At 45.4% G+C, this 13,115-nt stretch overlaps 1 protein-coding gene across 4 annotated transcripts in view; it reads left to right on the top strand.

Moving 5' to 3' along the window:
* PTPN2 (protein tyrosine phosphatase non-receptor type 2) overlaps nt 1-13,115 on the top strand; it is a 75,528-nt gene that overhangs the window by 27,020 nt on the left and 35,393 nt on the right. The window lies entirely within an intron of this gene.

Genomic DNA, 13,115 nt, shown 5'->3' on the forward strand with positions numbered 1-13,115 from the left:
CTTCCCTTATTATTCAGATGTGCTCCAATCTCTTCCGACCTCAACCCCCATATCGCACTCCAGCTATCGCTTTGTCACCTACACAGACACAGGCATGTGCACGCGCGCACACACACACACACACACACACGCACACACAGAATCTTAGAAGCGTGCACCACCCTGTCTCTCTCCACTCTCATCACCCACGCGTTCTTCAGCCGTGGTTCTACCCCAGCCTCCCCACTGAAACTTTTATTCTAAAGTACTGTGCGCTTTCTAGTTTTCTAATGCAATGAGGGACTTTCCATCGGTGTTTTTTCTGAGCCCTCTGTGACTTCCGACATTGTCAACCGTGCCTTCCTTCCCTAAGTCCATATTCTTCTTGATTTTGCTGTTACTTCTCTGGCTGATCACGCCTTTTCAGAACTTCTCTTCCTCAGTTGCCTTTGTCTTCAGGGCTCTGTCTCTGCCTGTGTCTCCCCCTCTTCTACTTGTGTGAATGGCCTCATTTTCTGTGAGTTCAGTTGCCATCTCTCTGCTTCTGACCCCAGATCTCATCTGCAGCCTACGTCTCTATTCTCGGCTACAGACCCACTTACGCACTTCTCTGTCTTGATGTGCTGTAGCCACCTCAGGCTCAGAATTCCTTCCCCACAGTCCCTCAGTCCCAGCCCTAATCTGTTCTTTCTGCTTTATCCCCATGTTCATAAGGGCTACCACTAGCCGCACACTTGGCTGCAGCTAGAAACTCAGACCTCTCTTCCCTCATTCAGCTCCCACATCTGGTTGGTGACTAAGTAATTATAATTCCATTTCCACAGTATATTTCAAATCTTTTCTCTGTTCATACTGGCTTGGTTCAGGCCTGGGTTATTACAACAGCCTCTTAACTGGTCTCTATTCTGTTCCCACCTCAGTCCGAACCCCACATGGTATCCAGAGCAATCTTTGTGTGATGCAAGTCTGTCCTCCACTCCTGTCTTCAGTCATGCTCCTCAGTTTTATGAAAAGTTAAAGTGCTTTAGCGTTACCACACAAGGCCTTTTGTAGCCATTTTCCTACAAATTGTTTGTTTTGGTGACTCACTTGGCACCAACATGCCCTGTTTTTAACAGTTTTCGAATGTCATTCCCGTTTGGAATAGGCTTCCTCTCTCTTTGACCGACTTCACTCAAAGTCCTCTTCCCCCAAATACCATCTAAACAACCACTTCCCGGGGTGTTATCCTCATACAGGAGAGGAGGTCATGGAGCTGGTGACTTCCACTAAATCCAGGTGAACCTGGGAATAGGTATTTTTTCAAAGTTCCTGAGGTGATGCTGGTATACCTTTCTTGATTGAGAGTCGTTAGATCATTTCCATACAGAGTCCTGTACAGTTGTTGGCTTGGTTCAGAAAACGTGTATTGAAAACCAGCTGCATGTCCGCCATTGTGCTGTGCCTGAGAGGACTGTGAATCCACACGCCCTGCCTGCCAACAACATACGTGCAGTGTGGGGCGGGGTGTGTGTGTGTGTACGTGCCTGCTGTGCTTTGTGTGTCAGGAGATGGCACAGTGCTGGTGGAGCCGAGAAGAGGCACTCAGCTCTGCTTAAGGAGTTAGGGGCGGCTTTTAAGATAATTTTTTTTTTTTTTACTTTATTAAAATAGTCTTTTAAACCAGCAGTTATTTTTCATATAAAGAATTTCTAAACATCCATACAGGAAATAAACATAGATAATACTGAGTGCAAAGCAGACAATGACATGTTTGCAAGCAATCAAAAGGAATTGTTTTTCGTTTGTTTGTTTTTAATTCAGAATCACAGATCTTTCTAGATTTTGATTCATCAAGTCTGGAAATATTTTTTTTTTTTTTTTTTTTTTGCGGTATGCGGGCCTCTCACTGTTGTGGCATCTCCCGTTGCGGAGCACAGGCTCCGGACGTGCAGGCTCAGCGGCCATGGCTTACGGACCCAGCCGCTCCGCGGCATGTGGGATCTTCCCAGACCGGGGCACGAACCTGTGTCACCTGCATCGGCAGGCGGACTCTCAACCACTGCGCCACCAGGGAAGCCCTGGAAATATATTTTTAAACAAACTCCTTACGTGATTCTTATATGCCCAGCTTGAAACTACATTTGAAGGTATGAATATGAGGTACATATTCAAAGAGGGGTATTTTGTGGGGTGTTTTTTTCCCTCTAATATTTATTTATTTATTTATTTTGGCTGTGCCGGGTCTTAGTTGCTGCTCACAGGATCTTCGTTGTGGTGTGTGGGCTTCTTAGCTGTGGCATGCATGCAGGATCTAGTTCCCTGACCAGGGATTGAACCCAGGCCCCCTGCATTGGGAGCTCAAGAGTCTTAACTCTCTGGATAGCCAGGCAGGTCCCAAAGAGGGGTATTTTGAAATAGAAAGAATTTTAACAAGTCTACAGTCTTTGTATAATTGCCAGGCAGGTCCCAAAGAGGGGTATTTTGAAATAGAAAGAATTTTAAGAAGTCTACGGTCTTTGTATAATTGCCATGACTGAAAAGATGCCTTATTTGTCTCACTTAACCATGAGGTAATTGTAGAAGAGATTGGCCAGAAGGTGGTTGGTTGAGAAAAGAAAGGTTGTAGTCATCACTTTGAGAATTGTATTTGTACTGTTAGAGACAGCTGCCAGAGTTTGAAATATTCCTTACTATATTTGCTTTGCACGTAGAAATCCCAGTTTACTATTTGATCTAAAGGGAGGTGAAAGAGTAGTTTTTTGTTTTGTTTTTGTGGTAAAAACACATACCATAAATTTACCCTTTTAACAGTTTTTAGGTGTCCATCACGGTGTTGTTGGCTGTATGCACAATTGTTGTATGACAGCTCTTGTCATCTTGTGTGACTGAAACCCTACCCCCTCCCCTAGCCCCTGGCAGTCACCATTCTACTTCCTCTTTCTCAGAGTCTGATCACTTCGGGTGCCTCATAGAAATGGAATCATACAGTGTTTCTTTTGTGATTGGCTTCTTTCACATAGCATAATGCCCTCAAGGTTCATCCATCAGTGTTTAAAGTAACACATGGACTTCTGATTCCAGTAATGTGGCAGGTTAGATAGTCCATAGTTTCTTACTGCCACAAAACAAGAAGATTCTCAATAAACACACTTTTTAAATAAATTGCTAGGTGGGGAGGAAGTAAGGAAGACATCCAGGCTTTCTGTGCTCCCCACCTCCTGAAAAAAGATTTCAGCAAATGGCAGAGCTACTCTGAATACACATGGCAGTATCAGCTGTGACATTTGTATTCACCTAATAAAATAGTCTCAAGGTATATAAGGCAAAAATGAATAGAATTACAGAAATAAATTGACAATTCTATATTCACAGACTTTTTTTCATTTATTTGGTTAATTTATTTTTATTTTTGGCTGTGTTGTGTCTTCGTTGCTGCGCGTGGGCTTTCTCTAGATGCGGCGAGCGGGGGCTGCTCTTCGTTGCAGTGTGCAGGCTTCTTAATGCGGTGGCTTCTCTTGTTGCGGAGCACAGGCTCTAGGCGCGCAGGCTTCAGTAGTTGTGGTGCGTGGGCTCAGTAGTTGTGACTCGCGGACTCTAGAGCGCAGGTTCAGTAGTTGGGGCGCACGGGCTTAGTTTCTCCGCGGCATGTGGGATCTTCCTGGACCAGGGCTCGAACCCGTGTCCCCTGCACTGGCAGGCGGATTCTTAACCACTGCGCCATCAGGGAAGTCCCAACAGGCGTGTCTTAATAATAATAAAAACTCTTCCCGAGAACAGAAAAAGAGAATACTCCTCAATTCCTTTTGTGAGGCTATTAGATAATTTGGATGTCCAAACCAGAAAAGTTTAGTGAGAGGAATAAAAGTTACAGGCGTATCTACGTCATGAATGTAGATGTAAAAATCCTAAAGAAAGGTTAGAAAACTGAATACAGTAGTGTCTGTATTAAGTTTATTTTAGCAATGTAAGGGTGGCTTAGAATTAGACAGTCTTATAAATATAATTAACCTTAGTAACAAGGCAAAGGAGAAAAAGCCATGTGAATATCTCGATAGATGCAAAAAGATTATTTAAAGTCAGTTCTTGCTCCTGATTAAAAACAAATAACGTATTAAACTAGAAACAGAAGGAAACTTCTGTAACTAACATGAGAGGACACCTACAGTCACATCACTCTTAATGATAATGTGTTACAAACATTCTTAAAACTCGAGGAGAAGGCAAGGGTGCCCACAAGTACCACTTCCACTTGACATTGTACTTTGGGTCCCAGACACTACAGTAAGAGAAGAATAAGAAACGAAGGCATAAGGATTGGAAACCGCTGCTGTCTAACTAACCCCCTCAGACCCTAACAGTCACTCGCCACGTCTGGAATCAGGAGGCTGACTGGACGCAGGCGGGTCTTGCTCACCATCTCCCAGGCAGCATAGCTCAGGTGGTGGCCGGGCTGGGTCGCCTGGACCCTCACCCAGTGGTAAACCGTCAGCTGCAACACCTGCACATGGCATCTCCATGTGACCTGGACTTCCTCACCGGTAGCCCCTGAGTTGCAGGAGTGAGCATCCTTGGAGTCTAGCCGGGAGCTGCACTGCCTGTGTCACCTCTCCTTTGAAGTCACACATCACCTGCACCACATTCTGTTCATTAGGGCGAGGTACCACGTCATCCGGGTTCAAGAGGGGAGAGTTGTCACAAAGAACTGTGGGCATGTTTCAAAACCACTACAGTTATGAATTATATGGTTTTTTTCTTTATAGATAATCCAGAAAATTCACAGACAAGTAATTAATAAACATTTTGATAGTCTCAGAATTACAAGACAATAGACTTTCAATTTATGAAAACAGATTTTTATACATGACAAGAATGTGTTTGTCATCTTTCTTGCTAAGCACACTTAGATAAAAACTATTGTATAATAGTAATCAGAATAAGTATAGATATAACTTAAATGTTATGGTAACTGTTCTGTAAATATTTGCTAACATTCTTCCTCATCACATCTAAAGTTTAAAAATAAAGAGTGGGACTTCCCTGGTGCCTGCCAGTGCAGGGGACATGGGTTCGAGCCCTGGTTCAGGAAGATCCCACATGCCACAGAGCAGCTGAGTTCATGCGCCACAACTACTGAGCCCGTGTGCCACGACTACTGGAGCCTGAGTGCCACAACTCCTGGAGCCCGTGTGCCTAGAGCCCATGCTCCGCAACAAGAGAAGCCACTGCAATGAGAAGCCCATGCATTGCAAGGAAGAATAGCCTCCGCCTACCTCAACTAGAGAATGTCCTCGCATAGCAATGAAGACCCAACGCAGCCGTAAATAAATAAACTGATTAATTAATTAATTATTTTTTAAAAAGTCATTAAAAAATAAAGACTAAATGCACTTATTCTCAAAATCCATTGTGTAGACAGCTCTTTTACTTAAAAGTTTTCTCATTAACTGTTAGGATTTTGACCTTTGGTTCTATCTCCGTTTTTAGTTTTTGGTGAAGAGTTCTTAACATGATATCAAAAGCACAATCCATAAAAGAAAAAATATCAACAAATTGGACTAAACCAAAATTTAAAACTTTTGCTTTGTGAAAGACCCCGTTAGTAGGATGGAGAGACGAGGACAGAGTGGGAGAAAATATTTATAAACCACAAAGAACTCATATCTAGAATATATACAGAACTTTGAAAATACAGCAGTAAAAATCCACAACAGTCCAGTTCAGAAATGGGCAGAAGATGATGAACGTAGATGGCACATAAGCACACGAAAAACATCACTAACCATTAGGGAAAAGCAAATTAAAACCATGGTGGTGAGTGATTGTGACACACCTACTAGAGGAGTTGAAATGACAGGGCTGCAGACTCCAAGGATGTGGAGAAGCTGGATCTCCTACACAGCGGGGAGAACAGAGGACGGTGGATGGTGCGGCTGCTCTGGAACATGGTGTGGCAGCTTCTTGATTACCTTATATGACGCAGCCGCTGCACTACTGGACATTTATCTCCGAGAATTGCGATCTTATGTCCACACAGAAATGTGAACATGGGTGTTCAGAGCAGCTTTGTTTGTAAGAGCTCCAAATTGGAAACGACCCAAGTGTCCATCAGTGGGTAAGTGGTCAACACACCGTGATTCTTTTGTTCCTGCCGTGGGAAGCTCCCCGTGCCCTGCAGCAGCTTGGGTGGGCCCCAGAGGACTCCCACTGAGCAGAGTCCAGTCTCAAGGTTACCTCCTGCGTGATTCCATTTATACAGCGTTCTGGGAATGGTGCCGCCGTTACGGGAGAGGGTAGATCACTGGGTCAGGACGGGGCCGGGGAAGAGAGACTCTGAAGGGGGCACAGAGGAGCTTGTGGTGGTGGGTGCATGAGTTTGCACACGCGATAAAACCGCTCCACACGAGTGATGCCTGCAAAAGAAGAGACGGGGATCAGGTCTGAGGGTTATTCCAGTGTTTTTCCAGGTTTCTGGATTTCACAGCCTTCCTGAATCGGGTCCTGGGTAGGGCACTGTGCGAGGCGGGGGTGGGATGCAGTGAACTTGTCAGGGTCCCTGGCCATGCCGATGGCTGAGGCCTGGGCGCTGAGCGGGCTGGAGCCTCGTCACGGCAGGCCCCACCTGTAGCCACCGCGTCATGTGGACAGCTCTGGTGTTGGAGCTGCGCCGGGGCTGCAGGGAGAGCCCTTAAGTCAGTGAGGAAGCCGGGCACATCCTCCAGGACCATCCATTGTACTCAGAAAGGGCATTGGGGGAAGGAGTGGTTGATATATTAAAATACAGATACATAGCAAAGTAGAATTTTTAAGTTTCTGTAAATTTTTAAGATAAAATAGGACTTTTTGAGGAGTTCTGTACTTGACACGTTTAGGGTATAAATGAGGGTCAGTCAGTAGAAATAGTGGTGAAGGACGAGTGTAGTCTGGCTGTTTCCTCTTAACGGATGAGAAAGAGGCCCAGGAGACCAGTGCTGGGTTTCGGGTCCTGGGCCCGCACCTCCGGGGGCCGCCCTGCTCCGTGCAGGTCACAGCGGCTTCTTCGGCCATGGGGACCAATGGAGCCAGAGCAGACCCCAGGGCCACGCCCACGCCCCTTCGCCTCCCTCACTGTTCTCTCTCACCTGGCCACATGATTCCAGTTGCCCCTACTAAAAAGTCCTGAAGCTTTCTGAGCTCTTGTTTTTTGCTGAATTACTTTACTCCTCAAGTCAGTTGTAGTTTCATCTCCTTTTGACATTTAGAGTGTTTTAATAGTGATATGTCATTCTAAAAAAATTCTACCACAGCTTAACAGTTTGAATATGAACATTTTCTGGAATTCATTGTATAAACAATTCTTGACCACTTGCTAGCCTAAATTGTTATGACACCGTGCTGGTAGGTGCTACGAGAAAACGGAAGTAGAAGCCTCTATTCTCTGATAGTTGGATTTAGGAGTTTAGACTAATGAATCAGTACAGGATCTCTCAACTCTGAACCTAAGTTTCAGGCACTTCTCTTTCCTTTGTTCACGGGGCTTGTGCCGCAGTCGCCATCCCCAGACGTGAGGCACGTACCCATCACAAAGCCTTCACTCTTCTCTGTGCGTGGCACACTCTTGACCCAAATATACATGTGGCTGACCTCCTCTAAGTCTTTGCTTCAGTGTCACTGTCACAGTGAGGCCCAACCTGACCACCTGTTTAGAATTGCAACCTGCCCCCCTTCCCAGCACAGCTGCCCTTTACTCTGCTCTTTTTTCCCATAGGGTTTATTACTGTATAAAGTGATAAAAATACTTAATTATTTTGCTTATTGCTGTCTCCCTTGCGAGAAGGTAAGCTCCCCAGGAGTGTGGATGGGTTCCAGGGGCCTGGGTTTGTGGATGAAAGGGAAATACCATTCGTCCCCCAACCCCCTCTCCCTTCCTTTCTCCTAGAAGGAGAGATCTGAGCTTCAAGGAAAGTGGTGAGCTGCTCACTGATTGTGTGAGACCAAAGCGTGGTGTGTCTTGTTTTTTAATTAATTAATTTATTTATTTATTTTTGGCTGCATTGGGTCTTCATTGCTGCAAGTGGGCTTTCTCTAGTTGGCGGCGAGCAGGGGCTACTCTTTATTGTGGTGCATGGGCTTCTCATTGTGGTGGCTTCTCTTATTGCAGAGCACAGGCTCTAGGTGCACGGCCTTCAGTAGTTGTGGCTCGTGGGCTCTAGAGCACGGGCTCAGTAGTTGTGGCTCGCGGGCTCAGTAGTTGTGGCTCGCGGGCTCTAGTGCACAGGCTCAGTAGTTGTGGTGCACCGGCTTAGTTGCTCCACGGCATGTGGGATCTTTCCGGACCAGGGCTCGAACCTGTGTCCCCTGCATTGGCAGGCAGATTCTTAACCACTGCGCCACCAGGGAAGTCCCATGTCTTGTTTTATAGATGTTGTCGAAGAGGAAATGTGTCTGTGTTCAAGCGACAGTGGTGACTTTTACCCATTTTGTAAGGACACCTCCCAGTCTTTCCATCTCAGAGACTCTGGGGTGGGTTCAAGGTGCCCTTTTCAGTTTGGGGATGTGTGGAGGCAGAATTTAACCAGTTAACACTGTCCTGTCAAGTTTAGGAACTTGGAATCATGATGGATTCAGAGAGGTGGACATGTGCAGGCAGCTGGCCCCTCGTTTGGAGGAGGCTGAGCCCACTTGTGCGCTCCACACAGCATTGTTGGTGGCCGGTCCATGCGGCTGTGCCACGGGCCCGGATGGATGGGACTGCCTGAGTGTCAGGCCGTCCTCCTCGTTCCAACCCGTCCTCTGTCCGCTGCTCGTTCTTTCCTCGAAGCTCAGGTGCTCGTGCGGAGTTGCCAGGGCCTCTCCTCCTCCTGGTCCTTCTCAGCAGCCCCTGTGCTCCTCTTCCTGCTGCTCCTCCTGCTGGAAGCCCCCTCCCCTCCTCTTACCCTGGCCTGCTCCCACCATACTCAGCGCAGCATGGTACGGCACTAGGACTTATTTCCCGATAGGATTTTTTTTCTTTTAAAAAGCTTGAAACAAATAATGTCTTATCTCTCTGTCCTGGTTGCCTGGCTCCTGGCATGTATGTGTTGACCAAGTGTGGAAGGTGGTCAGTTTAAAGAGCACATCGTCTGGTGGGCGGGATGTGCAGGAGGGGGGCTTCCATCAGAGAAGGGAAGTCCTGGGCCAGGCCTTCAAGAGGTGAGGTGTGTGTGAAGAGATGGAGGCAGAAGTCATCCCTGAGGCAAAGAGCAGGGTGGGCGGCGATGCCGGGGAGGATCTGGGGCGTCTCTGGGCCTCTGCTGCTGCTTCTCTAGGGTGTGATCGAGGCTGATGACTTGACTGGCCCGAGTGTCAGCAAAACGTGCACAACACGACTCAGGGTATGAGGGGTGAGGATGGAGATCAGCGAGCACCTGACACGTCCCAGGAGTGAAAAGTCCTGCACAGCCGTTGTGGTTGGTTATGTCGTCAGAAAAGGAACCGTTCAGCTCGTATGGTTTTACTTTGCTGAGGAGACAGCTGAGATGCTGACCCTCTGCACGATGGCTTGTTTCTTCTCCACTGACATGGCCACGCCAATGCTGACGGGGGTTTAGCCCTAGCTTTGCTTTTGGCTCATTGCTTGATTTATGAGAGAAAATTCGTGTTATTTGTGCCTCCAGTATCTACTTGTAGAATTAAAGAGAGTTGACACATCTGTCAGATGCTTACATTCTTGGCTGGGAAGCGCCACATGGTGTGGAAATCAGTGCCGAACGCTTACTGTCCCCCATTGAGAATGGAGCCTGAAGCAGGAAGTCTGTTAAAGCTGTGCTGATAGTCAGTCTTCTGCCCAGTTTCTGTTCATTGTTCTTGATCTCTGCCTTGGCATAAATGTGAGCCCTTCCTGTTTGACCTGGGAGACTTTCCATAAGGAGATGTCTTTACAATAATGAAAAAACGTGAAACTGGGGGGTTGGGGGGGTGGGATGGGGGAAAAAAGCTCATTGTGACAGTATTGAAAGAGGAAGCTAATCTGTGTTGTCAGCTCAGGCCACAGCTAGAGCCAGTCATTTCTTGACAGATGAAGCCATTTCTCAGAAAACAGGCTGTTTGCGGGTGGGAGGTGCGGGGACTCATGGTTGGAAGTTTGCCTAATCCAGCTCATTGCCACAGTCCATGGGGTGTGCATTTCTTCCCTCACCCCGATGATGCCACTGTGGAGAAAAGTATGCATTCTTGATCGTCCTGCTGGTGGTGTTATTAGATGTTGAGAAATCAGATTTCCTGTGAGGTGTGGTTTGGCTGCTTTTTTGGCCTCTCCTGCAATGCAGTTTGAATCATCTTCATTTTCTCCCTTTGCTGCATCCTTTAAAAGATAAGGAAGAGGGGGATAACCATACACTTAGAATGATGATAAAGTGCTGATGGCCCCGATGTTGTGGGACTCTGATCTGGTAGTCTCATTTTCAGAGATTCTTAGGCAGGATCAACTGCTTTGGGGAGAGGAGAAAGCTTGTAACTTCCTGGGTTTTTTTCTAACTCAGAAGTCGGAAGTTTGGTTTGGAGTGAACCGTTCACAGGTTTGGGGCTGACCAGTCGTGACGGGCAGGGAGAGGAGACACTTGACCTCAAGTGTTAAGGGGACCCATGTCACCCTCACAGATATTTCAGACCAGACAGTAAGTGGTTCTTCGTGGGAAAAGAGGCTTTGTCTCTCTTTGTTATCATTGCCAGAGAATATAAATCATTAAGTCACAATTACTCATAAAAAGGCTTTGATAGTTTCACTTCCTGAAATGTTTATACTTAACTTGGTAGATAGTGTTAAAGTGATATGTTTTATTTAACACAAGAAACTCTTACGTTTTTTACTCTACACAGATTCTCTTCTGAATCAAAAAGTTACATGCTTTGCATTTTTTATTAATCTTCTTAATGGAACAGAAGAATTAAAATGATGTTAGATGTAGCTGAAAGTTTAAAAATATCAGTCCTGAGGAGAAAACATAGGTTCAGCCAACACTTGTAGCCAGTTCTAAATGGATAGACTTTTCCCAAGGATTACCTTCCTTTTGGGGGGTGCCTTTCAGGTAACACCCTGCTCCCCTACTGGTCAGCACTCGGGCTCCAGGGAATGGGTCTGGGGGTGTGTGATTCATGTTTTTAATGAGCTGGAGTGACACCAGGTATAGATGTTAACACTGGAGAGAAAATAACAGTGAACCCAGTTCAAAGTCCTGAAGGCAGGGTGTCAGATACCCTTAAAACACCCCTGAGGTCTTTCTCCAGGCTTATGGAAGGGTCTGGATGACTTGCCGGATAACTGAATTCCCAGCGCCCTGTAGGGGAACCTTCCCAGTGCCTATGGATTCTTGCTTCTTTTGCCAAATTGCTTTTTTCACTTGTGAGATAGATATGATTAGTCTCCGGGGTTTCTGTTCTTTCTGTGATTACAGCATGAGGAAATACGTTCCTTTAGTATTATATTTTGGCGGAACTTGAATTTTAGGGATTGTGTAGCATTCTGAAAGCATGCATTATTCTTCTGATAAGTGTTATCTAGGAGGTGTATGGTCTTTATTTTGTTAATTATGTAGCTGACTTTTTTACTCTCTCACGTAACAGTTAAAGAGTGATCAAACTGTTAAAAAAAAATGACTGTTAAAAAAAAAAGTGACTGTTGACATCATCTTTCCGAGAACACTAGTATAAGTGATTTACTATAACAAGACCTTCGCTTTTCCTGTTTGCACATGACGTGTAATATTTACAGAGGTCTTGGGTTCAATCCAGCAGAAACATCTCACATAAATTGATGTGTGGAACTAAAGCCATTTAACATTTTCTTTCACATGGAGGTAATGTGAACAGTTTTTTTACTTTAAAAGTGGGGGAGAGAATGGTTGTTTGGTATTGCCTTGAGGGGAGCAGTTTACAATAGAACGTTTTCTCTAGTTAGACATCAAACATGCATGTAGGTTATAATTCAGTCATATGCCTCTGCCTGTCATATATTTAGAATTCTGAGTTAACACTAGTTCTGTTATTATACGTGTGCTTCCTCTCGCAGTGTCTTCTCTTCCCTTCCCTCCAAAATGATATAGGTAAAGTTTTGTGCTCCACGTATTTAAATTAGCATCAATTCTAAATCTGTGAGATTTTCACTTTAAAAAACTAGTATATCTAAAATGTTATAACACAATCTAAGTAGTGAAGTATCTTTAGTTGTCTTTTAAAGAATTGGAATATTCCAAGTGTGTTAAATATAGTTTAGCAGTTGATCTAATTATATAATTAAGTGCTAAAAATTATTTATATATAGTTGAATGCACATCTGTTGAATGAAGAAAATGAAATGTAGTTACTGTGGGGATCTGGTCTTATTTATTTGAGGCCATTGTTGTTTTTTTTTTTTGCGATACGCTGGCCTCTCACTGTTGTGGCCTCTCCCATTGCGGAGCACAGGCTCTGGACGCGCAGGCTCAGCGGCCATGGCTCATGGGCCTAGCCGCTCTGCGGCATGTGGGATCTTCCTGGACTGGGGCACGAACCCACGTCCTGTGCATCGTCAGGCGGACTCTCAACCACTGCACCGCCAGGGAAGCCCAAGGCCATTGTTTTTTGTAGGTAGACTTATTAGTTCTTAGGCATCAAGAAGCTTAACCATCCTTTTACTTTTAGGAAGATAGGTGCTTTATTTCTTTTACTATGTTTTACTCTTTGGTCAATTTTTCTAGTTAAACAACAGCTAAACTACCACTAACAGAAGCACTTCCTTCTAACACACAGTAACAAACAAAAGGATTTCATCTTTGTACTTTCTTTTAAAAAAGGGAGTAATTTGGGGGACTTCCCTGGGGGTCCAGTGGTAAAGAATCCGCTTTACAATGCAGGGCACGCAGGTTCGATCCCTGGTCAAGCAACTAAGATCCTACATGCTGCGGGGCAACTAAGCCCATGTACCACAACTACTGAGCTCGCGTGCGTCAACTAGAGAGGCTGTGTGCCGCAAACTACAGAGCCCATGTACCCTGGAGCCTGCGTGCCACAACTAGAGAGAAGCCCGTGCACTGCAATGAAAGATTCTGCATGCCTCAACAAAGATCCCGCGTGCCGCAACTAAGACCTGATGCAGCCAAAAATAAGAAATAATCTTTTTAAAAAATAGTAAAAAGGGGAGTAATTTGGGATTTGACTCTACT

The sequence above is a fragment of the Aethalodelphis obliquidens genome, unplaced genomic scaffold (genome assembly GCF_003676395.1).
Source record: "Aethalodelphis obliquidens isolate GAN/ISIS:26980383/991018 unplaced genomic scaffold, ASM367639v1 scaffold63, whole genome shotgun sequence".
NCBI lineage: Eukaryota > Metazoa > Chordata > Mammalia > Artiodactyla > Delphinidae > Aethalodelphis > Aethalodelphis obliquidens.